The sequence below is a fragment of the Schistocerca cancellata genome, chromosome 5, assembly GCF_023864275.1.
Source record: "Schistocerca cancellata isolate TAMUIC-IGC-003103 chromosome 5, iqSchCanc2.1, whole genome shotgun sequence".
Classification (NCBI taxonomy): Eukaryota; Metazoa; Arthropoda; class Insecta; order Orthoptera; family Acrididae; genus Schistocerca; species Schistocerca cancellata.
The window spans coordinates 63401656-63418690 of record NC_064630.1 but is presented as its reverse complement, the minus strand read 5'-3'; positions in this window follow the sequence as shown (position 1 = coordinate 63418690).

Below are 17035 nucleotides of genomic sequence, written 5' to 3'. Positions count from 1 at the left end.
CTGGCATCAACGAGGTAGCTGACGAAGTTAACTTCACATTGTTTCAACTGACACTTGGCATCGTAATAATCTCACGAGTCTGTACTAAAATGTCGAAAAATAGTTTGAGGTGGTGCTCGTGCTCTTCTGGAATGGTGGAGAAAATTATTATATTGTTGAGATATACACAGCAAAAGGGCAGTTTGAATAGGATGCCATAGCTAAAAAGCTGCCAAGATTTTGCTGTGTTTTGAGTCCATTTGGCATAAACAGAAATTCGAGAAGGCTAAATGACGTAATAATGACGGTCTTTGCAAAGTCCTCCTCATGCTCAGGAATTTGAAAGTATGCTTTCTTGTAGCCTATAATCGATGCACACGAGAGACTGTGTGAAGTCTTGCATGTTAGGAATTCTCAGACTGTCAATTACGGTACATAAATTTAAAGCTTTTTAATGATCACACATACACCAAGTATCGTATTTCTTTAGGATGAGTTAAATGTGTGATTCTCAGCACTATAGGAGAGGCAGATGATCGCTGCTTTTAATAGTTCATCTACAACAGACTTTGCTGCACATAGTTTGTGTGGAGTTAGGCAGCGGAGTCAGAGTTTAACAGGTGGACATGGGATGGTGGTGACCTGGTGTATAGTTCTGTTACAGATAGTACTGTGTGCAAGGGGTCTAGGGATTGTGGCGATAACGGACCAAGGGATATCACAAAAGGTAACTGTATTATCTGAAAGGGCTCCTGTCGAACCTTGATTGGGCTATTCAGGCTGACAATACTCTGATCCGTCTTCCCAACATTTACTACACCCAGAAATTTTAAGATTACTGAAACGAGGAATACTCCACTTTTCCTCAGTTTGTTTGAACATTGCATTCACACATGCAAGTCATTACCCAAAAACTACAATATTATGAATGATCACCCACTAGCTCAAATCAAACAGTTTACCACTGTTACAATATTCTCGTAGACAAACTAAATAACCCTTGATGTGTTTCTACTTATTAATATAATGGCGGATTATGCATAATGTGCATAATTGATCGGTAGGGCTCAATTATTCGAACGAGATTACGTACAGATAATAAAACAAGCAGATTTATGTAAACACTTACAGACAACATAAATAAAGAAACATTGTCAATTAAAAGCAAATGAAAAGGAACTGTAACTTTTTAACTCTAATCTCATTGGTATTAGTAACTATTGCTTACAAAAATAATTAGACTACTAGGAGATTAATAGGTTTCCTAAGTTATTGTCGTTAAGAAAAGAAATGATTAAATGAATGAAATCAAGTTTTAACTTCTGTTATGAATCTCATTGAAAATAAAGCAGAATAGTATCACAATGTGACAATTTACAATACATAAAATGAATGTACAGGAAAAGTTATCATTGTTCCTGTATTAAGAGCTTTTGCGCCACTGGTTAGAGTGATATAATTCACAATGTTTCTCAGCCAATATTTCTTGAAAACATTTTCTGTTTAGCTGATGCTGCTACAGAGTCGTCGACATCCGGGTAGTTAGTCCATGACCTTTGAGCATGTAATCAAGTAATTGCTGTCATATTGATCTCCTTGATCGTGAGCGCAAGTTGAGAAAGTAATGGGTACCCTCGGTGTTTGCAGAATTAATTCCACTCTGCGTATATGTATACAACGACGAAAATACATTACCCGTCTATCCATTAACGTAACCTTATGTCATGTTTGTTACACACTTAACCCACAATTTTCAGATTTATGGTTTACGATAATGGAGCGACACTTTTCAGTTTTCCGTCCGCACTACAGAAGTAAATGAAGTCGATTTTACTGTAAACCATTAGTCTGTGGTTTAAACAACACAATAAGCGCCATGCGCAGTTGTCTATGGAATCACTTCGGTCTTGCGGCGATTGCTGTATAAACACAGTTAATGTTCTTTGTATCAGCAGACGACACAACAATGTGTTACCAAATCTTCTGTTTCATTCTACAGTCTGTGGGAGGCAGTAAATATTTTTGCTGTGTGCAGTCGAAAACAGCATCTTTACGAGGTGCACATAGCTTACCGGTCTGCATATCAAAATTTTACGCTTTATGAGTTAAAACACAGTTCCGGAAAATGAGCAATGTGACATTGAAAGTCACTAGCTCTTTAACTGCGGAACTCACTAAGATCATAAATATAGCACTATCCAAACACTAATATTTTTCATCGGCCACGAACACAACGAGTAGTAATATATACGCGATACGATAATCACCACCTCTCTCTTCTTCTCGCTTCCTGGTCTTTATTGCTGCCTTCTCTTTCGATGTATAGACATCATTCTACATTGCTCAGACACCTCGCTTCGCATAACACTTCCAAAGATTATCATTACAAAGATTTACAGTTTTATACAAAATAATAATTTCGTCAAACTCTGTCCATAGAAAATGAATCCAAATAACAGTTAAACAAATAAGAATGTACACAACATCAGGATAATTGAAAATGAAAATCACGTTCATTACAATACATTATGTAAACAGAAACACGATTATACTACGAATTAAATTTTCAAAACTCATTTTGAAATAACCTTTTCAATGTTTGATGAAGAGGAAAAGGAAAGAAGTAAAAGAAACTACAGCAAAAGGGAAAAGTCGCATATCAGTCTGCAGTGTTATCTTTACAGGATGCACAACGGTGGTGAGTCGGTTGTGCCAGTGCTTCAAGCACAATATTAGATAGAGGCACTTCACTAACATTGTTTGTGATATCCTGTGAGCTGGTTAAGTTGGTGTATGAGGTGCACCATGGCTCTGTTGCCAAAGGGAGCGGTGTCGATGTCTCAATGGAACTTGATGTCATTGGGGGTGTGTGGTATCAATGTAAATCAGCAAGGATGCTTCGTGTGTCCTGCAGCGCAGCGTTGGGAGTGGCAATGTGTCGGCGGAGGCAGTCGTTTTCGTCATGCGTACAATGTTCCAGAGACATATGTTGAGTTATTGGGTCTCCAGCGACTGAATCTCGTCGAGAAATGCCAGTCACTGTGAGAGGTGTTCGTGAGGATCAACGGCGAGAGGGCTAGCAGAGATTGGTGGGGATACTCAGCTGGGTGAGAGGAGTTTGTCATTGACAATGCTTATGATGCATCAACCATCCTCCTGCTGAAGTAAGTCATCATGAGTCAGGTCTGATAGGAGCCAGTAGTGTTGTAAGAAGCTTGCACTAAGGATGGGTTCTATGACACTGGCGACGAGAAACGTTCATGGGAGAAGGTAGCCAGAACCCAGATGGACGTTTATGGTGGTTGAGTCATATACAGCGATTGTAGTGTCGCTCGCCACGCGAAGTTGAACGGGTGACGTGACAGTATGAGGGGATGTGCTAGTCTGGGGTATGGTGCTAATGCCAGCACCTGTATCAACATGTCGGTAGTTTTATGTCATGCACTCAAACACACAGAGGTGCGAACCAAAGACTTGTGTGCATGGTACTTCTATGTCAGATGGGTTCTGTGACTGGGGGCAGCTTGACTGATGAGAGTGACCTAGTGCGTCTGCTGTAGGTCATTGTTGGAGTTTGGGAATGTATATGATGGCTGACAGTTGCTCACCATGTCCCTGAACCGAGATTGAAACCAGTAGTAGCGTGGAAACACAGCTGGGATTGCAGGTGAGGGTGTGTTGCTAGGTGGGCAGGGCTGTGTGTCAACACACCAAAGGCCATTGTCCCTCATGTTGACTGCCACTAGTAGCTTGGGAGGTGTCGGCCAAAGTCGGTTGGTCTCAGCAGCATCATGGTAGGTCGTGCCATGAGGTAGTCATGAGTCAGCAACTTGTGTATTGTTATCTGGATAACTGATGCTTTGTTGGTGCTCGCCAATGGAGTGTTTTCTGTCCTCAAGCCATAGTTTCACATCCAGGAGTTCCTCCTGTTCATGCACTATCATTGTGAGTTGAACCTGTCGTTACAGTTTCATGACCCACAAAGTCCACAGAGTCCAATCAAGTATTAGATTCGTATCCACGGGATTCAGAGGCGGCATCATAGCTGTGAAGAAGTGCTCTCACCAATGGCTTCCTTGTAAATAACCTGTTTGAGCTCTTATTCGGGTGTCTGCGACAGGCACTTTATCAGCAGCGACTTAACCATGTTTTGCTTGTTTGCTGTGGACAGCGTGCATGTTTTGCTTGTTTGCTGAGGACAGCGTGAAAAATGAGTCATTAATCAAACCCGCCTGCTCGTCGAAATGACTCTGGAGTGCGACAAATTCAGCACTGTCATCTATTATTCCAAGTGCAGTCACGATGCACTCACTGATGGCGAACCACATGGCTGGTTGATCGGTGTGGAATGATGAAAGCTTGTATGTTAGCCCAAGGTGAAAGGCAGTAAGTAGTCCATCGTGCAAGTGAAGCCAGCATACTGAAACGCAGTGCAGTTGACACAACAGGAGCAACATTAGGGTAAAGTTTACCTGGCTTCATCAATTGTCGTTATGTGGGTGGCAGAACTGCAGGCATGCGCGACACAGTTCATGCTGTGTAGACAACTGAGGGGAACAGATCAGGGCGTTGGATAGTCTGCTGCAAGGACAACACTGGCAAAATCGTGGGTACAGCAGGAACACCACACACACTGGATGAAATGTCTGTATAATGCCATTATTCAGGATGGGGTGTGGATACTCACGATCAGATAGGCGTGACGTACTCAACTGGGGAAAATGGTTCAGACTGTTGCACATCGAAGGGGAGGAAAACACAAAAACTATCAGGGGCCAGTAGATACAACATGCACACCCACCGTAGTGGGAGTAGGACGCCATTAATCAATTAGGAAATCGATATTGTTCACCGATGGTACATGTCACTGTTGCTTCACACCCTCAAGTTTAGACTGACTGATGATACACACTCGGCTGCATGGTGTTGGGGCGTAAAACAAAGTATCAGGAGAGTCACTGTCTATTTACAGTAGTTGCAGATTCCTGGAGTCTGAAAATGTGTGCACTGTTACTGCAAAGTTATTGGCATGGCTGTACAGTGAGAAACTGCAATCACACATGGCTGTTGTGAGTCACCAACGGAGTTCATAGCCATGGCGGCGTGTAAGAAACATAATTAATATACAAACATCTGGTAAAAATTACAATTTATTACCGAATGTAAGAGCATAGATGAAATACGACCACCATGTTACAGGTCATAGAGCAGACTGCTAAACCAAAGAGAGTCCACACAGTACACCGCTGCTGGGAAACAGAGACGTGATTTTCTCTCATGGCAGTGGTGTTTTTAGTAAAGTCGCCACAAGTGTTCCATTAGAACTACTGACAGCCTTAGGGGAGCCAGTCCTGACAAAACTCTACCATCTGGTGAGCAAGATGTATGAGACAGGCGAAATACCCTCACACTTCAAGAAAAATATAATACTTCCAATCCCAAAGAAAGCAGGTGTTGACAGATGTGAAAATTACCGAACTATCAGTTTAATAAGTCACAGCTGCAAAGTACTAACGCGAATTCTTTACAGACGAATGGAAAAACTGATAGAAGCCGACCTCAGGGAAGATCAGTTGGGATTCCGGAGAAATGTTGGCACACGTGAGGCAATACTGAACCTACGACTTATCTTAGAAGCTACATTAAGGAAAGGCAAACCTACGTTTCTACCATTTGTAGACTTAGAGAAAGCTTTTGACAATGTTGACTGGAATACTCTCTTTCAAATTCTGAAGGTGGCAGGGGTAAAATACAGGGAGCGAAAAGCTATTTACAATTTGTACAGAAACCAGATGGCAGTTACAAGAGTCAAGGGACATGAAAGGGAAGCAGTGGTTTGGAAGGGAATGAGACAGAGCTGTAGCCTCTCCCCGATGTTATTCAATCTCTATATTGAGCAAGCAGTGAAGGAAACAAAAGAAAAGTTCGGAGTATGTATTAAAATCCATGGAGAAGAAATAAAAACTTTGAGGTTTGCCGATGACATTGTAATTCTGTTAGAGACAGCAAAGGACTTGGAAGAGCAGTTGAATGGAATGGACAGTGTCTTGAAACAAGGGTATAAGATGAACATCAACAAAAGCAAAACAAGGATAATGGAATGTAGTCGAATAAAGCCAGGTGATGCTGAAGGAATTAGATTAGGAAATGAGACACTTAAAGTAGTAAAGGAGTTTTGCTATTTGGGGAGCAAAATAACTGATGATGGTCGAAGTAGAGAGGATATAAAATGTAGACTGGCAATGACAAGGAAAGCGTTTCTGAAGAAGAGAAATTTGTTAACATCGAGTATAGATTTAAGTGTCAGGAAGTCGTTTCTGAAAGTATTTGTATGAAGTGTAGCCATGTATGGAAGCGAAACATGGACGATAAATAGTTTGGACAAGAAGAGAATAGAAGCTTTCGAAATGTGTTGCTACAGAAGAATGCTGAAGATTAGATGGGTAGATCACATAACTAATGAGGAGGTATTGAATAGGATTGGGGAGACGAGGAGTTTGTGGCACAACTTGACAAGAAGAAGGGACCGGTTGGTAGGACATGTTCTGAGGCATCAAGGGATCACCAATATAGTATTGGAGGGCAGCGTGGAGGGAAAAAATCGTAGAGGGAGACCAAGAGATGAATACACTAAGCAAATTCAGAAGGATGTAGGTTGCAGTAGGTACTGAGAGATGAAGAAGCTTGCACAGGATAGAGTGGCATGGAGGGCTGCATCAAACCAGTCTCAGGACTGAAGACCACAACAACAACAACACTTACATAGTTGAGTTGTGCACAAGAGAGACAGATCTTTAGCAGATAAAGGTCAATCGTAGAATTACTTCTGGAACAAACTGGTGAAAAACAACATTGTGAACGTGATCTGATGATTGGCTAGCATTAACTGGCCCCTTTGAATGTTAATCATGGACTGACTATGGCTTTGTAGAGACACATATTTAAATACTTGCATAGGATAGACGTTACAGAATAAAAAAGATGTTCAATACAACTTTATATTTGGAAAGAAGTTATGTTGAATCATTATTAGCTTAATGACCTTAAGTGGGTACAAATCATGCACTCAGATCTCCAAAACCCACCAAGTTTTTTCTAAGAATACAGATGTTCTAATTGAAATATTTCATAAACTAAGATGTTATTCGATGAAAGTTACTTTTTTTGGCAACAGAAAAAAAACATGGATACATGGAATTGGATTTTGTAAGTAGTACATTTTAAGGTTCCAAAATCCTGTAATATTTACAAAAACAACAACTTTTAATAATGGTAATTATAGAATTAAAGAGTTTTCAGAAGAGATAAGATGTTCTCTAGAAAGATGAGAATAAGGGCTTTCAGATAAGTTATGTTAATTGTAGTGGGGTAGAATTTTGACAGAGCACATGGCTTTCACGAATTGCAAACTTTGAATATTTTTTTATGTAGAATGTTTCTTCATCACCTATGTGCACTGCCATATCATCAGATTGTAAATTATACACTGAATAACAAAGTTTTGAAAACTACAGCTTGTATAAGAATTTGACAATTATAGTATGTTGGTGATGCATGTGAATGGAAACAAATTTTATTTAAGGAGTAGGATTATAGCAAGTAGTGGTATTCCACACGTAGTTCAGAGTGTAGAAGATAGATGCTTATTATATTTTGTAATGGTTTGTAACTGTTTGTAATGTTGTTACCTCTTGTTTGATAAATTTACTATTTTCCAGGTCACATAAAAATGATCTGTTATATTCTTACATAAACAGGATACTTCAGTTGTATCGACCTATATTAGGAGCTAAATACCTTCAGGATGATATCTTCAAGCGTTATGCCTTTATTGGGTATGTATACTATAAAGGAAATAAGTAGATGTTTCTTGTACAAATAATTTTCCGTTTATAAGTGGTTTAGTATAAGTTTGTTCTTTAAAGATATTGCTTAAGACTTTATTAGGTATGTATACTGTAAAGGAAATAAATAAATATTTCTTGTACAAATAATTTTCAGTTTATAAGTGGTTTATTATAAGTTTCTTCTTTAAAGATATTGCTTAAGAACTATTATCAGGCAAAAATCATTTTTTGTGTTTCCATATATCATACAAATGTGCTATACACCATATTGTGAAGTAAAAGAAGGTGGGCTGGATAAGTGCAAGTAGAACTCTTGCATTGAGGGTCCTGTGCAAACATAATAATGGATACAAGTAGTTCATCAGTCCCTGCAATTGAAAATTTTGAGGCATTTCGCCTGTTATCGATAGTGATACTGGCAAAAGATCAATCCCAAGAATTCCAAGAATTTTCGAGAATGTTTTAATTTTAAAATGTGAAATCAAAAACTTCTTCAACCATCTATAGCTCAAATTTTATTCTACTTACAAAACCAATTTTGGCGTTTCACTATGCCATCTTTAGGTCCCCAGATAGACGTGTAGGAAGAATCCAGCCTCATGTGCAATTGAAACAGGGGCCAGCATTCAGTAAGTGGTATCAGCAGACTTCTTTTTTGACAACTCGATCCTTTCGTTCATCAATGAACGGATTGCGCTGTTAAAAATGTAGTCTACAGTTACCACTTACTGAATGCTTGCCACTATTTTGTTTTGCACATGAGGCTGGATTCTTCCTACATGTCAGGAAGGGAGCCTGCAGATGAGGCTGTGAAATGCCAAAAGTTGTTCTAAAAGTAAAATAAAACTTGAAATATGGATGGCTGAAGGTGTTTTTGATTTGACATTTTGTATCGAACAGCTGAAGTCCATCAGCCATGCTGTATAAAGATGGACTTACAGAGATTCAACTTTCAGTTCCAAATTTAAATTTTTTGTGTATTTTTGCATTTCCTATTGTAATTTTTCATATATTTTCTTAAATTTGGGCTTAGATTAAGATGCTTTACTGAGTGTCAATTGCAGATACCCTAATGAGTCTTGCCTCATTGGAACATTCTTATGTCAATTGAAATGTTCGATTCCATACAAATTTTTGCCTGACTTGTATTAATTTTCATATTCAAAGTATATATTCCACATTTGCAAACATTTTTGTAGGGATTGTATCCCCAATAAACTATTATTATAATAATATAATTCTACTTTTCACATCGATCCATTTTGCAACATTGATCTTGAACCATGAAAATTAGTAATCACTGTTGTCAACACTGTTTTGGTATCAGATGCCAAATGTGGCATATTGAAACTCGGCAAGAACTTTCCAGATGACATATTTGTTTCCACTACAGTGCTCCGTTCATCTCAGTCTGCTTCCCAGGGCCACGCAATGCTGAGGAAGCACCCCAGTGGCCTGTGCAACGCAATGCTGTGTCACGCTGGCCTTGGCCAGCCCGCTGAGTTCCGATGATGTCGAGTGGGAGCCACAGGCGGCCAGCTGCGTCCTCCTCCTCGCCAGTGTGGCTGAGATAATGGCGACAAACAAGCGCCTGCTATCCAGCATCTGCATCTGCGGCCCCACGCCTCAGGAAGTCTCTGGCGTGTGTTGGGAGCTGAGACGACTGCCCTTGGTAGCGAGCCGAAGAGTGGCCCACTGCTGGCTGGCTGCAGACCCCGTGTCAGCCTCAGAGGGTCGAAACAACGACCCGCCATGGACTGGGGCGTTGGCGCCCCATCTGTTGCTGCATGTAGCCCGGTGATGTGATACGTTCTGTTGCGCATCAGAGCTGCCACTCTTGAATGCCCCGCATTGGCCTCAGATGGTCGAACCAGTGACCCGCCATGGACTGGAATGCTGGCACCCCATCTGCTCTGTATGTAGCCAGTGGTGCAACATGCCCCGCCATCCAGGAGAGCTGTCACACTTCAGTGAATCTCGTTAGAAAATGGCACCCATTTCTACTCGGCTGTTTTGCCAAGCGCGCCGCTTCGCGTCACGTATACATAACATTTAGATTGGGCCAGAGGCCCTCTTCTGCCTGTAACTTGCACCATGGAAACTTCTGTGTGCGCCCTCTTTGGCAGTTCTACACCTCTATGGTCTCTATTTGCCTTCGCAACTGCTGGTATGTGTAACTTACTGCAATCCGGCCCTCACCTGGCTGTAACTCGTGCTCCGAATATTGCACAAAACTAACTTTCCTATCCTAAATGGTGGTGCCGCTACATTAATTCCCTCTTTGGAAAGACTTGGTCCTCAGTTCGACCCCTAACTAGCTCTTAACTAGTTTGGGTCGACACCTATGGCGTGTTTCCTTACTATTAGTGCCCTCTTAAAACCATGACATTAAACAAGACGTAAAAATTCCTTACTGAATGACCACTGCTCGATCAACTCCTTACCTACTCGTCTCACGCCCTCAGTATCCAGTTCACTGGGATTTGGACTACCCTTGGTTCCCTCTTGGAATTAGCTATCCACCGGATCAGGAAGAAAACAACACATAACAAAGTTAAGACTGCGATGACGCTTGGCACAGAGGTGCTCAAAACGATCATTATTTTCCATTGCCTTTCCCTATACTGCGCGACATGTTGAACAAGCTGTTCGGCTCATATGCTCCCCTGTTGCTCTAAAACGAACTGGATTACGCATCTCAACAGACCTGGCTCCAGAGTTTGATTTAACAAGGTCAGATTCTGCCTTAGCAAAAGCTCTAAAGTAGCTGCGTAACATTCAATTGCATGACTCCTGAAACTGACGCTGACAGATGGAAGGTTGGTCCTATTATGTTACACTTCGTTCCATTGATTAAAATTCCGCTCCCATCGAGCTCTATACGTTTCGCTTCTGCAAATACTCGCCGCTCAAAACAACTTGCTATTACTACCAAATTCTTGTAGGTGGAGAAGATCTACTGCGTCACGACCCATTGCAAGCTCAATTTTGGCTCCACGATGTCCATCGGACAGTCTATTCCTTTCCCCCTGGCTAAAAATAACTGCACTGTGCATGTGTCCCATATTTCTTCACAGATTTTCCTCCAACATTCACTACTTTTGATCCAAACTCAACACCGATTGTGTGACTACTTCCATTCTTAAATTTATATTATATTAACTGGTGCAATAAACACGACTTTCCTAACCCAGCACTGTCGATAACTAAAAATTTAAACAAGAAATCATATGACTCTGACATCGTTCAACACATATTTATTACGGCTTTGCCGCAAAATTTACTCCGACGCATTTATTTCTCCAGAACTACGTTTGATTTCTCCTACATACGTCAGACACTACACTTCCCTTTTCAGTGACCCGAGCAGAGGTATCACCATCACCCTTCCTCCTCCTTCAAAAGGAGGCTCACAAACACATATAAAATACAATACCTACTTAATCTATACAAACCCACTGATACTTGTCACGAAAACAAAACTACAAATACTCTACTACTTTCTAGATCGCAAATCATACGGTACTTCATGCTCTACTGTATCTTCTTGGTTTTCTCTGTTCTTAGCACCTCTCTTCACTCTCTCTTTCTTCCTCTTTCCTTCCTGTGACACGCCTGGAATCACATCCAGACAACCCTTAAATGTCCGTAACCGCCCAATGTGTACTATCGTTGTTCTCGTTGACAGCTGAAGCTTAACATTAACGAGAGATGTGATTTCAACAAATTGATATGGCCCTTGACACCTCTTGAAGAACTTCTTCGTTTTCCCTTTCCGCGTGTAGGGGCTGGACAGCATTACCCATTTACTGCGGTAAACATTCTCTCCGCTTTACTGCGTCTTCCTCCCTTTCCAGAGCCTTCATATTCGCCTTTTGTACCCGTTTCCAGACAACCCGAATCGTTCTCGCGAATTGACGTACAGATTCACCGGTCCTTCCTTTCTGTAGCCTCACTAAATCAAACGATGACGGCATTTTTCGCCAGTATACTACCTCATATGGAGACAAACCGGTATTTGTATGGACTTTTGCATTGTATGTGCATACAATATGCCTCAAATACTCGTCCCACTCATGGTGATGAGAATCCACATAAAAACTCAGCATCTTCCCGATTCTTCTGTGTAACCGTTCTGTCCTTCTGTCGGCCTGTGAATGCAACGCGCTCATCCTCAACTTCTTTATGTTCAACAATTTACACAGTTCCTTCATTAAATCCTACATGAAGTTGGTCCCTGGTCAGTAATTATTGTCTCTGGTACACCAAACTTCTAAATCCAGTTATTTACTAATGCTTGAGCGGCCATTGCTGACTGGTGATTTGGCATAGCCACCATCTCCACGTACCTTGAAACATGGTTTATTATTGTCAGAAAATATCTGTTCCCCTATGGTGTTCGCCTAAAAGGTCCTAAGACATCAATCCCCAGCAAAGAGAATGGACATGTTGCTTCTGGTAATCATTGTAGCTGTATCTGTTTCCGACTCAAATCTGCTCTCTGCACACATGGTATATAATTCTTGAAATACAGATCCACATCTCCCATCCTACCTCTCCAACAATACCTCTTCGCCACTCTCCTATTCGTCGTTCCACATCCTCCATGAGCAGATAACACGTGATCATGTGCTTCCTTTAAAACCTCGTCCCTCAATTTCGCTGGCACTACTACCCTTGGCCCTAATTTCGTTTCCCTGCACTGAAGACCGTCGTACGTATTAAACTGTGGCTGTGTCCGATACAATTTACAATCGTTGTCCGTGTCCTCTAATTTTTGCCATACCGCTAGGTCACAAACTATGACTTCTACTTTTGCCACCTTCCTACTTAGTGCATCCGCATTATCGTGCTTCTTCCCATGCTTGTGCACCACCTCGTAGTCGAATTCACTAAGCTTCACAGCACATCGAGTGAGTCTAGTGGTCGGATCCTTCAACCCCAACAATCACTTCAACGCAGCATGATCTGTCACTACCCAAAATCTTCTCCCATATAAATAACATTTAAAATAAGTGATTCCATAGATTACGCTATAGTTGTTGAGTAATTCCTCTCCATTGCATTCAAGTGCCTAGGTGCATAGGATACAGTGTGTTCTTTCCCATCGATTTCCTGACTAGGAACACACGCCAGTGCTTGATTCGATGCATTGCATGCTGATATAAGCTCCTTTTCAAAAGATGGAAACTCAAGAACCGGACTTGATGTTAACACTTCTTTCTCTTTGTCAAACGCTTTCTGACGCTCTTCTGTCCACTCAAATTTCACACCCTTCCGTAACAATCGCGTCAACGGCTGTGCTAAATCTGCAAAACCCTTCACGAACTTTCGATAGAAATTGCAAATTCCGATGAATGACTGCACTTCCTTAATTGTTTTCGGTTCCCGAAAATCCCTTACAGCCTGTACCAACCTCGGATCTGTTCGCACTCCGTCCTTACTGATAATAATATTTTACATCTTCTAATGCGAAACGAAGCTTCTCCAGGCTCAACGTCAAACGAGCTGCTCGTAACCACATAAAGACTTCCCTTAAGCGCTGTCTATGTTGCTCCACACTACTTGAAAACACTATAATGTTATCCAAATAGACAAGACACTGCCGTGGTTTCAAACCCCTTAAGGCACTGTCTAGCAACCTCTGAAACATTGCCGGAGCGTTTTTCAAACCAAATGGTATTTTAATGTTCTGGTAATGGCCTCCAGGTGTAGAGAAACCAGTTTTTGGACGATCGTCTGGAGCCACCTGTAACTGATGATAATCACTTGTCAAATTCATTGTAGAAACGTACTGCCACATGCCCTAAGTGATCCAAAGTCTCCGATATGTTTGGAATGGGTATGTGTCCGTTACTGTCTTATTATTGAGGTATCGGTAGTCACAACAGAACCTGTGTTTCGTAGTTCCATCCATAGATGTTTTAGACACAATGACAATGCCCGCTCCCCAGCAACTACTACTATGCTCTATAATACCATCCGCAAGCTGCTGATCAATCCCCCACAATCGGCTGCAATATGCTCAGTATTCTGTATGGTTTATGGTAAACAGTTGCTTCATTCCCCATTGGTATCCTATGTTGAACTAATGGAGTTGCTGGTAATGGCCCTTGTGGAAAAAACAAATCCTTAAATTCCCACAATAATTCTTCCATATGCTCTTTCTCCTCCTTTCAAATAATTAATTTTGCCATGCAATGAAGTTCTATCAGCAGTTAGTGGTTGATCACTTCGCCTACCTCTCAAACACCAGTCTTCGTCACCTGGCACATCCAAATTTGCTACTAAAAGTTCTTTTCTCAAATTCGCGTCTACAGCGCTAAAATTATCCAGGTTCACGGGAACTTCTCACCCGTTGTTCCCCTCCGGTACGTGTGCAACACTACATTTGACAAGACAAACCAGTGAAACCAAAACTTCATTGACCTCCAATGGTTCAATAACACATACTGCACCCACAGGTAGATTCGACTCCACACTGACCCAAAGCGACTTCCCGGTGCCACTAGACACACACTCATGCGAATTAAGCCTTAATGGTAATGTACATGGTTTAATTGGTTTGTTCATTACGTTGAAAGCCCCTCGCGACACTCTGCATTGACAACAGTTTCCCCTAGCGGAAATAACATTCCACCAATATCCACAGTTCGTAGTTCAAGGTCAATTTTGGCGTGATGTTGATGCAAGAAATCTACTCCTAGCTTCATGTCGTAGCCCTCACTTACCCATGGTACTACCTCCATGCATACATTTCCCTAAGCGAAATGTCAACTGTCACTGACCCCAAAGGCGTGACCTCCTTATCCCCCACTCCACACAACCTATAGCGTGGTGGGTCTAGTTTCCTTCATCCCATTATATTCTTAGTAGCTACTGACACTTGAGCCCCTGTGTCCAACAAAATCTTAAACTTTGTAGGTCCTATGGATCCTACCACTGAACATTCCACATTTGCATACGTATTTGTATAATTGAAATTAAACGGGAGCTCCTTTAGGTGGCCTTGGGCCCCCTCTGCCGTTAACAATTGTCCACCTCTCCTATCTCGACTTCTCCATCCTCGACGCTGCTGATTTCCACCCCTTCCTCTATTCCTTGGTGACTGGGTACACTGCCTCTGCACATGTCCCATTCAACCACACTTAAAATATTTCACACCCTCTGTAAACACTGTTTGCCTCTCGCATACCCCTGTTGCCACGTCTATTTCCTCACATTGGGTTGCCAGCTGAGTGGCCGAATACAAATCTTTCGGTGTCCTTTACGCACTTACCGTGACATATACGCTGGTAACCGTCTCAGAAATACATCAAGTGCCCTTTGCTTGGCCTCCTGCAACAGAACACTATTCGCTTCATCGCTCTGACCCAACTCATAAGTATACTCATTAATTTCCCTTATCCTATTCGCAAATTTCTCTATCGTCTCCCCCTGTCTCTTTGACATTGTACTTAGCCTCTCTCTAAAGTACCGAGCGCTATTCTGTTTCTTGTACCTTTTTAAAAGCCCTTCCTTCAACTGCTTAAACCGTCCTGCCTTCCTTAAGGCCTCAGAACATCTTACACATGTTTTCACTTCACCCGTTAATCTAATCATGGCTATCTATAACAACTGCTCATCAGACCAATCATTCTTCACAGCTGAAGTCTCCAAGTCCTCCACAAACGGACGCACATCCTCAGATGCCTTGCCAGAAAACGGAATAATCAAACTCACCAGTCTCCTGCTTCCTACACAACAACGACTGATCAGATGCGGTTTCCCGCTCACTTCTAGATGCTAATTCACTTCTCAACTGCGTTTTGTCACCTATCAATTGTGCTACCTTTTCCATCAAAATCCGCACCGCCTCTGGTTCCGACACACCTTGTGTCCTTGACTCTGCCACTGTGTTGTTTTCGTTCCCAGTTGGTCCCGAAACCAAACATTTAAGAAGAAGAACATGAATTCCTACAGCTCTGTATCATGATACTCAATATCATCATAAACCAACCCAAAAGTAATCAAATGCTACGAAAAAAATATCTTACTGCCCCAAATACACGAACACCTGCTCTGACAACAGAAAATACTATTCCCACGCAAAACATCTACAATGTGGCTTTTGACATTTCATACACAAAACACAAACAAGGAAGAAAGAAAATGTCCAACACTAAAAAAAGAACAGCTTTGTCAGCACTCACCACATCTTGTGGCTCGAACGTCGTACTGGAGACGACGTCCGTTATTCTGACACCAAATGTTGTGACTGGAGACGCCAAATGTAGTGGGTGGGTGCCAGGATTCGCTGTGGAGTGGAATGCTAGCGCCCCATCTGCTCTGCATGTAGCCAGTGGCGCGACATGCCCCGCCATCCAGGAGAGCTGTCACACTTCAATGAATCTCGTTAGAAAACGGCACCTATTTATATTTGGCTGTGCGCTTCTCTTTTGCCAAGAGCGCCACATCGCGTCACGTATGCATAACATTTAGATTGGGCCAGAGGCCCTCTTCTGCCTGTGACTTGCGCCATGGAAACTGCTGGGTGCGCCCTTTCTGGCAGTTCTTTGAATTATTTATATATTTTTTTGTAGATTTTATTTGCTTCTGTGATTTCGATAGTTTAGAAGAATTTATGTTGAGAATTTGGATTGTCTAAGTGTATTGAATTGTGTTATTATCAAGTTTCTTGAACACTGACTTAGTTCTCTTCTTCGGATTTCAATCATACATAGACTCTTTGGTGAATTCTGTTGTTTCTAACATGTCAAAAGTTTGCATTTCTGACACTGACATGGCTTTTATGATTAGATTTAGGTGATTCATAGTTTCTTTGGTGATTACTTTGGCTTGAACGATTTTGGTACTTAGGTTTGTTGCTTCTTTTCTTCTTTATTAGGAATTTGTCTCGGATTATCGATTGTGTCATCCATCTCTTTGCATTGTTGTTAGTGAAATTTGTGATTAGGTTAGTTTTTTTAGGTCAGGTATCTTACAACATCAGTTCCTCAGTTTAGGTACTATTGTCTAAATTTTTCATGACTGGCAAACACAAGTCGAATCTTTTCAGAGAACTCACAACAAGCTCGAGCTATGCAGGTATCTAGACAGCAACAATCGCTAGTTCATGCTGAACAGCAGAGAACTGAGCAGGCAGAGCATCAGGCAAATGGTGAAATAAAAGTAAACAAAAAACTGAGCCTATACTATATGAACTGTTC